Source organism: Muscardinus avellanarius (genome assembly GCF_963383645.1).
Source record: "Muscardinus avellanarius genome assembly, chromosome: 5".
Classification (NCBI taxonomy): domain Eukaryota; kingdom Metazoa; phylum Chordata; class Mammalia; order Rodentia; family Gliridae; genus Muscardinus; species Muscardinus avellanarius.
In genome coordinates, this window is record NC_137790.1 from 128,489,262 (window position 1) to 128,501,909 (window position 12,648).

The 12,648-nt window shown below is 41.0% G+C and overlaps 1 protein-coding gene and 1 pseudogene across 2 annotated transcripts in view; one reads left to right on the forward strand and one right to left on the reverse strand.

Annotated features, from left to right (window-relative positions):
* SLC9A9 (solute carrier family 9 member A9) overlaps positions 1 to 12,648 on the forward strand; it is a gene marked incomplete at both ends in the record, with an annotated part of 603,254 nt that overhangs the window by 314,674 nt on the left and 275,932 nt on the right. The window lies entirely within an intron of this gene.
* LOC308263028 (CGG triplet repeat-binding protein 1-like) lies at positions 4,535 to 5,037 on the reverse strand (annotated as a pseudogene). Its single transcript has one exon. The product of its transcript is annotated as a CGG triplet repeat-binding protein 1-like (transcript).

A 12,648-nucleotide genomic window follows, 5' to 3' on the forward strand; every position in this document is an offset into this window, starting at 1 on the left:
CTTTGGAAGAAAAATCGAATTGCTTCTAGACTCATAGCTCAAAAATCTAAAGAATCCTATCAATGGAGATATGATATGGAACTCTGGATAAAGTACCCAAAAGGAAAATCTAGTAAATGAGAATAGGACTTTTTTTAGGAAACTCACTTTATTACAATTATCCTGGGTTGCATTGAAAAGGAACTTGATATGGATCAGGAGTGACCGGTCTGTTCTTGTGGGAGAAGAGAATATCTATCCTAACAACCCTGCTCCAGCTGGGGGCACCTAGATAACAAGCTATTTCTCATTATTTTTTCCTGTGGTTCCAAAGGAAAACAAAATATAGCTTTTTAAAAAACTATATTTTAAAACATGCTTCTCCCCCCTGCACACTTTATACTACGCCTTGCTGTGTTCAAATTAAATTTTCAAGGGCACACTTAAAAGGGAAAAGTTACCTGGTCAAAAATAAAGGAATCCTTTTGTTGGGAAAGAATGTCTACTCTTCTCTTAGTCATCATAGGTACCAGAATTCATGTATCCTTCTTTTCACCGAAGATCTGTAACAACATGGTCTTGGAGAGTCACATCTAGAGAAAGTGTTAGTTTGGATTTCCAGAATAACTTCATAATCAGCTCACGATTTCTTTACACTATATGGATGCTGTTTTGAAGATAGAACAAGGGCCTCCAGCACAGGGCCAGGGCAGAAGATCTCTTGACCAACTAGAAACAGAGAGACAGAGACAGGGTGAGAGCCAGCCCTTAGGATGGGAGCTGGCAGCATTTCAGTATTCTGAGTTCTACCACAGCTGCTTTCTGGATAGTTAATGTGAAATTCTGTGAACAGATTCTTCCCTAGGGCCACAAGGTAATGATGTCTTAACTTTTTATGACCTTATACAGGTGGTCTCAAATGGTGGTCTGCAGGCCATTGTCATAGTGATTCATTTTTATGAGACTGTATCATTCATGGCATAAGTTAATAATTTACAATACCCTCTTAGGGGAAACAACGTCATTCTTCTCTTTTGCATTGATTTAGTGTTTGGTTCCTGGCTTGCTTTTAGAAGGCCAAGTTGAGGTCTACAGAGGACTTTTCATTCATCCAAGTATTCTTGAGTATAAAAGAGTTTGAGACCATATAACTATCCAGGGACAAGAGGTTTAACATTAAGTAACACTTCTGGATTTGTCCCTACCAAATGTCTCATGCAATTGCTATACGGTTTCTAGGATACAGAATTAGACAAGGACAGTTTTTGAGGGCCTTCCCTGTGTTCTGGGCAGAAAATATCTATTAAAGGCTCCAGAATGTGCTCAGGCACTAACATATATGTCCAACTCTAAGTTCTGATCTGTCTGGGTCCCCGGCAACCCCAGAGAAAGAACCTGAAATGTATTATTTTATTCATTATTGATTCAGGAATGTGATGATTTAGTGTAAAGAAGGGGTCAATGAAAAGAATCAGATGCAGAGGAAAGAGTAAAACACCCTGAAAAGGAGAATTCCTTAGATGGGTAGGACTCTGCCATAACCCGGGGGGTCAGCATCCTCTTGAGACACCATGAAAATAAATCTGTCCTCCTTGACCCACTTCTGTGATGGCATGCCTGCAATATGAGAAGAAAAACAGTAATAGGTAAAATTGAGGCAGGATTGCTTCTCTGGGAACATAAATGATGGCCGGGACCTCGCCCTCTTCCTAGAATCCCAAACTGTAAACTTGAAAGTATTTGAGCAGGTGCCCAAGTAATTCTAAGGGATCATCTCTAAAAACAGTGGACAGATTAAAAAAATCATTCCCTTTACTGATTGGAGAGAGGCATAAATGGCAAAGACCAGAAGACAGACAGATAGGAAGCTGAAGGTACTGGCAGCAGAAATGACAGGTGTCCCAAGGAGCAAAGATGGTCCAAGGGTTGCAAGCTGCAAATAAGCCCCAGCATGGGCAGCAGCTGAGGCAGGGGCAGCATCTTGGAGTGAAGCCGGGGCAGGCTAGTGCAGGTAGCATCACCAAGGCCAAGCAGAGCACTAGTCCAATGTGGTCAACTCCAGTCTCCATGATGTGTGCCACCCAACTCCCTCCTCTTGGAAACTCCCTGAATTATCAACCAGTGATTTTGAGTACACATTAGGTTGTTTGTTTTTTAACTGACCCCTGATGCCTGGGCTCCATGTCCAGGATTTCTGATTTATTTAATGTCAAGTAAGGCCTGGGTTGCAATGTTTTTAATTCTGTTGAAGTAATTATAATGAGTTGAAAATCTACAAAGACCTCACAAAAGAGAAGGTTGGGGTGCTGTGAGTTGTCGGGTGAAGAGCTTTGTATTCCAGCAGATTGGATTCAGGACATCAAAGTGATTTTGAGAGGGAACCATATGCCACTGGGGCTGGGAAATGGGTTCTCAAACCAGACTGCAGAGTGAGGTCACCCGGCACTTAAAAAATCTCAGTGTCTGGTTCCTCCTAAGAGATTCTGATTTAATAGGCATGAAGTACATCCTGAAAAGCAGGACTGTTAGATGTTTCCTGGGTTCTTCTCATGTGAAGTCCTCCTTGAGAGCCAGTGACCTCAGGGACACTAAAGTCACTTTATGAAGCCCCTCTTTGAGATTTCTGTAAGTAGACAAGAGACAAGGAAACTCTGCAAGGGATTTATATTCAGTGTGAGTAGAGACTTAGAGATATCAAGATTTGAGTGTTTGTAGCTGGGTGCTGTAGTGCCTACCTGTAATCCCAGTACTTGGAAGGCTGAGACAGGAGGATCACAGGTTTGAGGACATCAGTGCCTGGTCACTTAGACAGACTCTGTTTCAAAGTAAAATATAAGAAGAGCTGGGAGTATAGCTCAGAGGTAGAATGCCATTGGGTTCAATTTCCAGTACCTCCTCTCCAAAAAAGAAAAGTTTTGAGTGATTGTATATATGCATTTATTTTCATTGGTGAGATATTTTCAAGTCTTATTATTAAGACTTGAATATATCAAGATTATTATCACCCCAATAAGTATTTCCATAACCCTTAGATCTGAGAAGGTAGTCATACTGCTAGACCCAAAACTGAGAGATACTTCCGTAGGGTGACCGGCTCACCAATTAAGTTCACACATGGAGGTTTCACTTTACGATTCACCAATTCCCCATAGGAGTCACAGCATGTAAAACTGTTATACTGCATTAAAAATGAGAATCCATTTTTACTTGTCTAATCTTTAGCTTAGGAAGATACAGATTTGGTTAATATTTTCTGAATATTTGCAGTCACTGTCTAAAGCAGTTTAAGAAAAATTCTTATATTTAATCCCCATGACAATACTCAGTGAGTTAGGTATGATTAGCAGCTATTTGACTGAGGAGGAAACTTTGCTGCAGAAAGGAAAAGTAATTCCCATGAGATTATACAAGTAGATATTCATGGGAGACATGGATGGGAACTTATTGCAAGTCTGGTTCTCTTTCCACCCCCCCAAGCTACCTTTCTTCCACCTCTAGTTAGTGAATCAAAAGGCTCCCATATGACCATAAGGTAGATAGTCTAGCACTTAACAATAGATTAAAAAAATATCCTGGTCCCAAAAGTGTATCTAATACTTAATTCCAAGCGAGTCACTCAATGTTATCTAAATTTAAGCAAATAAAACAAAGTAAATTCTGGATTAGATAGCATCTGAGTATCTTTGGCACAGAGCCATGGGATATAACCTAACTCCAGGCTTCTTCCTTTTACACCTTTTTTTCTGTTGAGAAACACAATATATACTCGGCAGATTTTGTGATATAGAAAGTATCCTAATTTTCATGAGAGAACACTGAAATAACTGAAGTTCAGTTTTCACTGAACACTGAAGGGTTTTAATCTGCCTTTAAGACTTGTTCTAGTCTATATGTTTGTCAGTAGCTTGGTTTTACCACTCCTTGAAAATATATATAAATAATACCTTCTCAGTACTTTCAACTGATTGTTTAATTTTTTTCTGTTGAATGTTGTTTTCACTGGTCAAAGATTATGATTTAAGTGATGTTAGGATTTGGGTTAGGAATGTCTCCCTCAAAAACTCATGTGTTAAAAGAGTGGTCCCAGTGTAGGAAGGTTCAGAGGCAGGCTGTGGTGGGGAAGGTGGGCCACTGGGGTGTGGTCTTGAGGACTATATCTGTCCCTGGCTACTTCTTGTCTGTGTTTTTGATAGCCGTGAGCTAGAATAGCTCTTCTCTACCATGCACCCTGCTGCTGTCCCTGGTTTCTAACTTGAAGCCAGCCATCTATGGACTGAACCTTCAAAATTGTGAACCCCGTTAAACTTTTCCTCCTCTCTACAGTGTTTTGATCCAATATTTTGGTTATAGTAACAAAACAAAAGCTAGCTAAACCAACAGGAGTAGGTATCAGTCAGATCTACTTCTTAAAAGGTTGGTTTCATTTCTGTTGTTCACCAGGACCATGCTGATGATTTATGCTCATCAAAGTTTCTTTTTCTATCACTTTTTTTTCAACACATAACTTTAATACTCCACATTATTTATCCTGATCACAGTGGTGGTAACCTCCTTGTCAACAATCTTGTGAGTTGAGGAGCTGATTTTCATTCTCATATCCATCAGGCAGATACGTTCTCCTCAGCTGGTCTGATTTAGGTATGGAGACCCCATTCTTCACATGACGAGACAGGAAAGCACGGACTGCTGGATGATCAGCCTTCTAAGGGAGATGCTGGCTTCCAGGCACATTTTCACAAAGTCCTGGATGACACTGACTTTCTCTGTTTGCGCAGTACCATTGCACTGAAGAGATGCAGTAAGGGGCCTCTGCTTCTTTTTCACATTCTGCTCTTCACATTCTGCCTTCCTCTTGGTATGAGTCTTTGACTTGAGGTGGTCACTAATGGCAGACTCACCAACACGATTCAGAACCACATTGCAAGAAGTGCAGAAGAGTTTTCCTCCATCTTCATGAAGCTCACCTCCAAAATCTGTGACTAGACCCAGGGGTGTCACATACAAAGCAGTCTTAGAACGGTTTCCAGCTGGTGGTGCCGTTACTACAAATCGTTCCATTCTGACTGTGAGTAAGGTTCGGATTCGTTTCCATTTATTTTTTTTTTTTTTCTTGATACTTAGTAGCGAAGGGTCTCCAGCGCAAAACCAGAGACAGACGCATGGATTCCTGGCACTTTCTGTTGGTTCAATCCCGGAAACTCCTTCAAATCAGTTTTTCAACAAGTTTTGGTGAGGAAATAGTTGCTGGGCTTGCACCCTATTTTCCCTGCGAGGCCGGCAAGTCACGCCTTTGCGTAAGATCGACTCCGCTGCTAGGGAAAGTGGACGAGACCCTGCCGGGAAGGACTCTTTTTCTATCACTTTTTAAAAAGACCTCGGCCGGGCGTGGTGGCGCATGCTTGTAATCCCCGGGCTTGGGAGGCAGAGACAGGAGGATCGCGCAGGTTCGAAGCCAGCCACGCTGGCGCAAGAGACCGGTTCAAAAATATAAAATAGCTCTGGGAGTGTAGTAGCCCGGAGGTAGAAGGGCTTCCAGGAACCCCAGTACCACCAAAATAAATAAATAAATAAATAAATAAATAAATAAATAAATAAATAACTTCAACCCAGGAATTCTATTTGAAAAGAAAATGCTTGATTTTTAAATTGCATGAGAAATTACAGCTTATGCTACAGAACATAAAAAAGTGACCTTTTTCTAGTTTGGAGGATTTTTTTGGTTGTTTTTTTTTTTTTTTTTTTAACAAAATGTTAGACATACCATTATTTTCCCAGTGACTTCAGTAAGGGTTGTGATTCAAAGAAAACCTCAAGCCAAACGGAACATACTCACCTCAAATGGGTTCTTCTGATCCCACCGCCCAGAATCTACGCTTCTTGATTAGTTTTCAGATGTACAGCCAAGCCATCACTTGGGTCAATAAAGAAATCCTTAAAAATTCCCTGATGATCAGCACCTAGGACTCAGATTGGTGCAGATTCTCTAGCTTGGAGCTTCCTGGAAGCAAACTCCAAAATCTGTGGAGCAAAGTACTCTAAAGTTTAACAGAAGTCAATGAGCTGCCTACTAAAATATCCCTACCATCTCCATTTAAAATAGCATCAGGACCCGGCTCTGGGGAGCGATACTTCCAAAGGATCTTAGAGAGACATTCAGAGCAGTGTGACTGGAGAGACAGGAACATCACACTTCAAGGCAACCATTTGGAGGAAACCAGTAGAAATATTCACATTTCACAGTCAGTCAAACTTCATTAAGTCATGCTTTACCTTGCAAACTTTGACCCAGATGAAGAGAGAGATGATTTGATTTGTGGCCCTGCTTGAACAGCAGCTATGCATCACGTAGAGTCATTTTAGAATTCATTTCCCAATTTTTCAAAAGCACCGACCTATCCTCTCTTTGTATTCTTTTGAATTCCAGATTTAGCTGATTCATGAAACCTTATCAGGTTTTAATTACTATGAGCTGGTCTTGAGTTTCAAAGTATCAGCTGATAACTGAGTTCATTTTCATTTGTGTAGAATGTGGGCTTTTTTCTTATAAACAGAACTGTGTTTTTTTTTTTTTAAGTGAAATCTGGGCAAGGTGATTATTATGCTCACTTCTTACCATATGAAATCTTTAATAAGAAAAGCATTTGCCATAGCTCTGTGAATTATTCCAACTTGCAAGATATGACTCAATTTATTCATAGGCGCGCATGTTAGAAATTGCATTATATTTTGGACAATAGGTTAGATGGACTAAACTCCGACATTTCTTGCATTATAAAAGAGATCTACATTATTATTTTTTTAAAAAATATACAAAATAGCTCTTTGTAAATGTTCACCTCATTAAAAAAAAAAATGCCATTTCACAAAGACCTTTCCCTGGCAGAGGTACATTCACAACAATGGCCTATTTGAATTCTTTTTCTCCCTCTCTCAGACACTTAAAAAAAAGCCTTCTACCTCCAAATGATTCAAAGATATATGATATTTAAAGATGTAGGAGGTTTTTCATGGTTATGCATCAGTAACGCAACAAAGGTCAATTTTGCTATTATTTTGCATGTGCTATGCTTGTGTATCTGACTACTTTAATCTTTTTAGCCCCATATACTGCAGTTCCCCCCCTTCAGATCCTTTTCAAAGCATCTTTTACTGGGTTGGCTCGTGACTTTGAGAATTATTTAAACTTGGCACAATACCTCCAAGAATTTAGAAAATACAAATACTGACTTGTCCAGTGTGTCTTGAGGCTGCTCTTCATACCACCTGAAGAACTGGGAAATAAGACAGATGGCGGGGACGAGCACTGGCCATGGAGCCCAGGTTTGGGTCCTGGACCTTCTCGTGTGCTGGTCGGGTTGATGTGAGCCAGGGACTGTCAGCCCAGGAGAGCAGGGACAGGTTCTAGCTTGTTGTTGTATAATGGTGCCCAACACTATGCCCTGTACCTGCAGGTGCTCGTTTTATATTTGAGGGGTGAATGGATGAGACTCCGGGCTCTCTTTTGTAAAGGCCCTGGCCTACCCTGAGGAGCCCTGAGTGGGAACCTCATGAATTCTGCTCACACCGGAGCTCACACTTGGCTTTATATGGGTTGAAGGAGGTAGCTCGGTCCTCTGGGGTGCAGAACTAAGGAGCATGACTCAGAACTAAGGAGCCTAGGGGTTCACAGGGGAAGTCCCAGAGAAGAGACACCGCAGCTGAGGTCTAAGGAACACCCACGTCTGAACAGGCCCAAGGCATCCGAAGGAAGAGAGCACTACAGGCAGAGTCCTCCTCCCGACAGAGATCTCGTTCATGGGAAGGCTCAAAGGGCCTTAGAAGCTCTAAAGTGGCTTTGTAGGTGAGGTATAAGATAGAATAAATGGAAAGACCACTGAATCATAGAATTATGCAGCCAGAAGAAATCCTATTACTCAATCCTATTACTAGCCCACATTCGCTACAGTTCACCAGTCTAGAAACTAAGACCCAGAGATCTCTGAGTAAGTTTTGGACCTTTAAGTGGATATCATTTTTTTTTCTCTTTCTATTGAGTTCTATGTTTTTTATAAAAATCCAAGCAGTGTGTTATGTAGGGTGGCACATGCCTGTAATCCCAGTACCTGGGAAGCTGAGACAGAAGGATCGCAGGTTTGAGGCCAACTTTACCAGGCTATTAAGGCCCTCAGCAACTTAGTGAGACCCTGTTTCAAAAACAAAAGGACTGAGAATATAGCTCAGAGGTAGAATGTCTGAGTACACACACACACACACACACACACACTAACAATGACAAACCCATTACTTAACATCAAAAACACTTTCTGTTTACTTTTTTGTGAGTTTTCTTGACGTCTAATTTAATAGAGGACAGTTGGAATTGTACGTGACCGTCATTCATTCATACGTTCAAAAAAGGCAAATTTTTTCAGTGAATCCAAATCAAGTAGTAACCAACCTGAAGCTGCGTTAGCTCAGAAAACATGTGCTGAGCAATGATTATCTTGACAGGGCAGTGAGAGGTGAGATCTGCCTCTTCTTGGCTGTCCGATTTTTTTTTTTTTTTTTTTTGGTGGTACTGGGGTTCCTGGAAGCCCTTCTACCTCCAGGCTACACTCCCAGACCTATTTTATATTTTTATTTGGAAGCAGGATCTCTTAAAGCCAGCAAGGCTGGCTTCAAATCTGCACGATCCTCCTGTCTCTGCCTCCCAAGCGCGGGGATTACAAGCATGTGACACCACGTCCAGCAAGGCTGTCCGATTTTTGTCTCCTTTTTCTGTGTACTGCAACAACTATTGGAATGATGTTTTCAAGGTCTCTTAGGAAACTGTGTCTGTACTTGCCCATCTATCTTGTCAAGATTTTTTTCTTACCAACTTAGCAACTCTGCCTTGAATGTTATACTAACCTTTATAATTCATGTACTTATACATATACCATCAAATTTATTTAAAATTTATTTCAGAAAAAATCTAACTCTATCACTATAATCAAGATTTTTAAAATTTGCTTTACTGTAATTAATTTTAAAGTGCCCGTAATTTGAATATCTTCATCACAATATAAATTAAATAAAATGTAATTATTTTCAAAGCATATACAATTTGAATATATTGCATACCAGAAGTATAGAATATAAAAAACACAAATAATTTTTCTAAAACATGCAATACCATCTGCTAAAATCAAAATGCAGACTACAAGTTATAAGTAGAAAAATAAATCTAAATTATTTAAATAAAGTTACTTTTCTGTGTGTGGTACTGAGGATTGAGCTGCATGGCATTCTATCTCTGTGGTACACTCCCAGTCCTTTTTACTTTTTTTGTCTTTGTTTATAATTCTTTTTATTGGTACATTGCAGTCATTGTAGTCATATATCTTAATAGGGTATAAGATGGTAGAGGCAGACATGCACACATCACTCATTTAGCCCTTCCCGATTCCCACCTCATTCCCTCCCCCTTTTTCCTTCTCATGTTTGGCTTAGTGATTGACTTTAATATGTTTGTGAATGTACATCATGTACTTGTTTATGAGCCGCAGCCCTGAACTCTCCTCCAAGCCAGGCATCCATCCCCTTAGCTCAGCACTGTATGGATTGCAAACTCAATAAAAGCCATCTGCCATCAGCCCAACCCATTCCAGGGGTCTTAATAAAAGGAGCTGATGCATGGTCTCGACTCCTGGCAAACACAGACAGGGTCCTCTTCCTCTCTCCTTCTTGCTAGAGTTGTGTGAAACATGGAGTCCCTTCCTCCCACCTGAAATTCAGAGACAAATAGGGCATTTCCTTGATAGATTTTTTTTTTTCTCCTTGCAAAACTGATTAGAAATATACAGCATCAGATGCAGTATCCAACTGTTCTGGTCTACCATTTGTGAATTCATCTTCTTTAATGCCCATATCTATGATATTAAAATACTTTATAAATACTATGTGAATTTAAATATAAATACAAAGTCTTTATGCAGTATTCTCTGGCTTCTCAGGCTCTCATAAAAACCAGTAACTATTTAAGGTCACATAGTCCCTGAAATTGAAAATTTTGATTTTGATTCTCGTCTTTGTTCAATTTTACTTCAGGTTTTCTTAAGAATAAAGTCTCTGTGCCAGTATGTTCAGTTCATCTGCTATGTAAAGCCATCCACCACCACCACCCCAAAAATAACAGGATGGGTTTTTCCAAAATCTCCCAGATCTTTTTATAGGATGACTTCCCTAAACAAAACTTCATAATGCTCTTGTTTGATCCCAATCCCTAGTGAGGATTACATATCAAAGACAATTAAAAAACTTTTTGGCAGGAATGGGGCCAGAATGCTTCAGATAAATTAAGAAGTTCTCTCGGTCTTTTCCAAAAGCTAAAATGAATTTGGTCGGTCGGTCTCTCTCTCTCTCTCTCTCTCTCTCTCTCTCTCTCCCCTGTGTGTTTGTGAAAATAAAATAAAGGGGTTGGATTTGTGTTTTTGCTAACTATGTCAGTATTGTGCTTTGGGCAATGAGATGCTGGCCTCTTCTAGAAGGCCATTTCCCACCCTGAAATGGGTATCTGTGATTCTTGCTCTGCAGGCACATCTGTTCTCTGAACTCATTATAATATTATAAAAGGCAAGGTTATTGAGGGCCTACTACATGTAGATGGCTGAGTTCATTTATTTATGCCTTCCAATAATTCTTAATTCTTCAAATTAATTCCTAGTTGTTCCTGTAATTCCTGTCTCTGTTTTACTGGTCGGTAAAAGAAGGCACAGGAAACCAAAATAACCCAAGGGGGTTCAGTCAGCATTCTCACTGCAGTGACCCAGGAGACCTGACCACAACCACCTAGAGGAAGGCAATGTATTTGCTCACAGTTCTGGAGATTTCAGGGGTTCAGTCCATGTCAGGCCAGGTTACATCTGGGGAGTTCAGGGCATGGCAACAGGAAGGAGAGAGGGATCAAGCAAGGGCTCTGCTCTCACCTCGTGGGGGGCAGAAGCAGATAGAGAAAGCAAGAGGATTCAGAGACCCAAGTGCATTCCCCATGGCTCCACTCCCAGAGACTCACCTCCTCCAACCATACTCTACCTGCCTAGGTCACCACTCAGTAAATTCATTACAATGGGTTTATCCACGGATGAGATTAAAGCCCTTGTTACATCAACCCTGCACATCACTACAGGAGATCTTTCAGGGGACATTCTCTATCTACAGTTGTGGATAAAGGAGCTGAACACAAGACTCTGTGTCTATTTTGGGGCTCAGAGGACAGAGACCTGCTTCTGCCTTCTGTATTTGTGGTCCCTTCAAATCCTGCTCATGAAAGTGGTTCTTGTGGGGAAAAGAACGAGAGTCTTTTCTCCATTCTTCTCTGGCTTTTCCCGTCTACCTTCTCCTTCTCCTGTGCATCAAATATCGACTTTTGGTAACAACCAATTAGCCTAAGCAGTGCCCCAGCCTGCCCCAGCCTGGTGCCACTCATGCCGTGATATACTTCCCAGTCTTGGGCAAGAGAGACGGCTCTCTGTCCTACAATGCCACCTCACCTCTGCCTGTACCACTGCTCCCTGCAAAACGTTTTTACCTGTGGGCCGTGGCAGCCTGTTTGTTCTGCCCCCACTGCCAAGGGCTGAAAGAGGAAAGTTAAATATTAGGAGGGAGAGAGAGAACTTGTTGCTAGAACTGGAAGAGCCATCGGTCCCGAATGTAATGCTAAAAAGTATGGCTTTTATTCCGTAGACAGTAAGGAACCATCCAAGATTTAAAAGCAATGACATGAGCACATCTTGTCTTGGAACAGGGAATCTATAGGATTGTCAAGGTGTCTGCCTAATATGAGACATCCCCCCCAAAAAAATGGATACAATACTGCTAAGCACATTTGCACTAAGAAATAAGTCAAATAAATGAGAAAATAAATGACCTAACTTAGTTCCTTTAGCTTTGTGCTACTATTGCCTGGGTTTTACTCTTTGAGCCAATGGAAAATTCTAACAATTAAAAAAAAAAAGAGTGTTAGGCTTCATTCCCTGCTGTTATGGTTAGGATATGAAATGTCCTCCAAAGACTCATGTGTTGAAGGCTTGCTCCCCAGTGCAGCAGTTCAGAAATGGGGCTCTTGGAAAGTGAGGGGGTCATGAAGGCTCTGACCCCGTCAGTGGATCAACCCATTGGTGGCTGAATGGACGACTGGGAGGTGGTGGAAACTATAGGAAATAGAACCCACCCGGTTGAAGGAAAGAGGTCTCTGGAGCCATGTGCTTAGGACTCTATCTTGTCCCTGCTCCTGCCCCTCTTTCCTTCTGCTTCCCAGCCACCATGAGCTGGTCAACTTTCCTTTACCATGTCTTTCCACCATGATGTTCTGCCTCATCCCAGGCCCAGAGCAATGGAGCCAGCCCACCATGGACTGAACCTCTGAACCTTGAGCCAAAATGAATCTCTTCTCCTCTAAGTCATTCATGTCAGGAACTTTGGTCACAGTGATGAAAAGAAAATCCCCATGTCCACTAAACATGTTAGCAATGCTGGATCCAACTATGTGTATTTGCAATGGGCCAATCTATCTCCTTAGAATGCTAACACTGCTCTGTGGACATTTGGTAATAAAAAATTGATAGATCTTTTTGATAATAAAAAAAATCTTATGGTAGAGCTTTTGGGGACACATTGCGGGTGATATGTGGAAAAATAGTAAAAATTTAA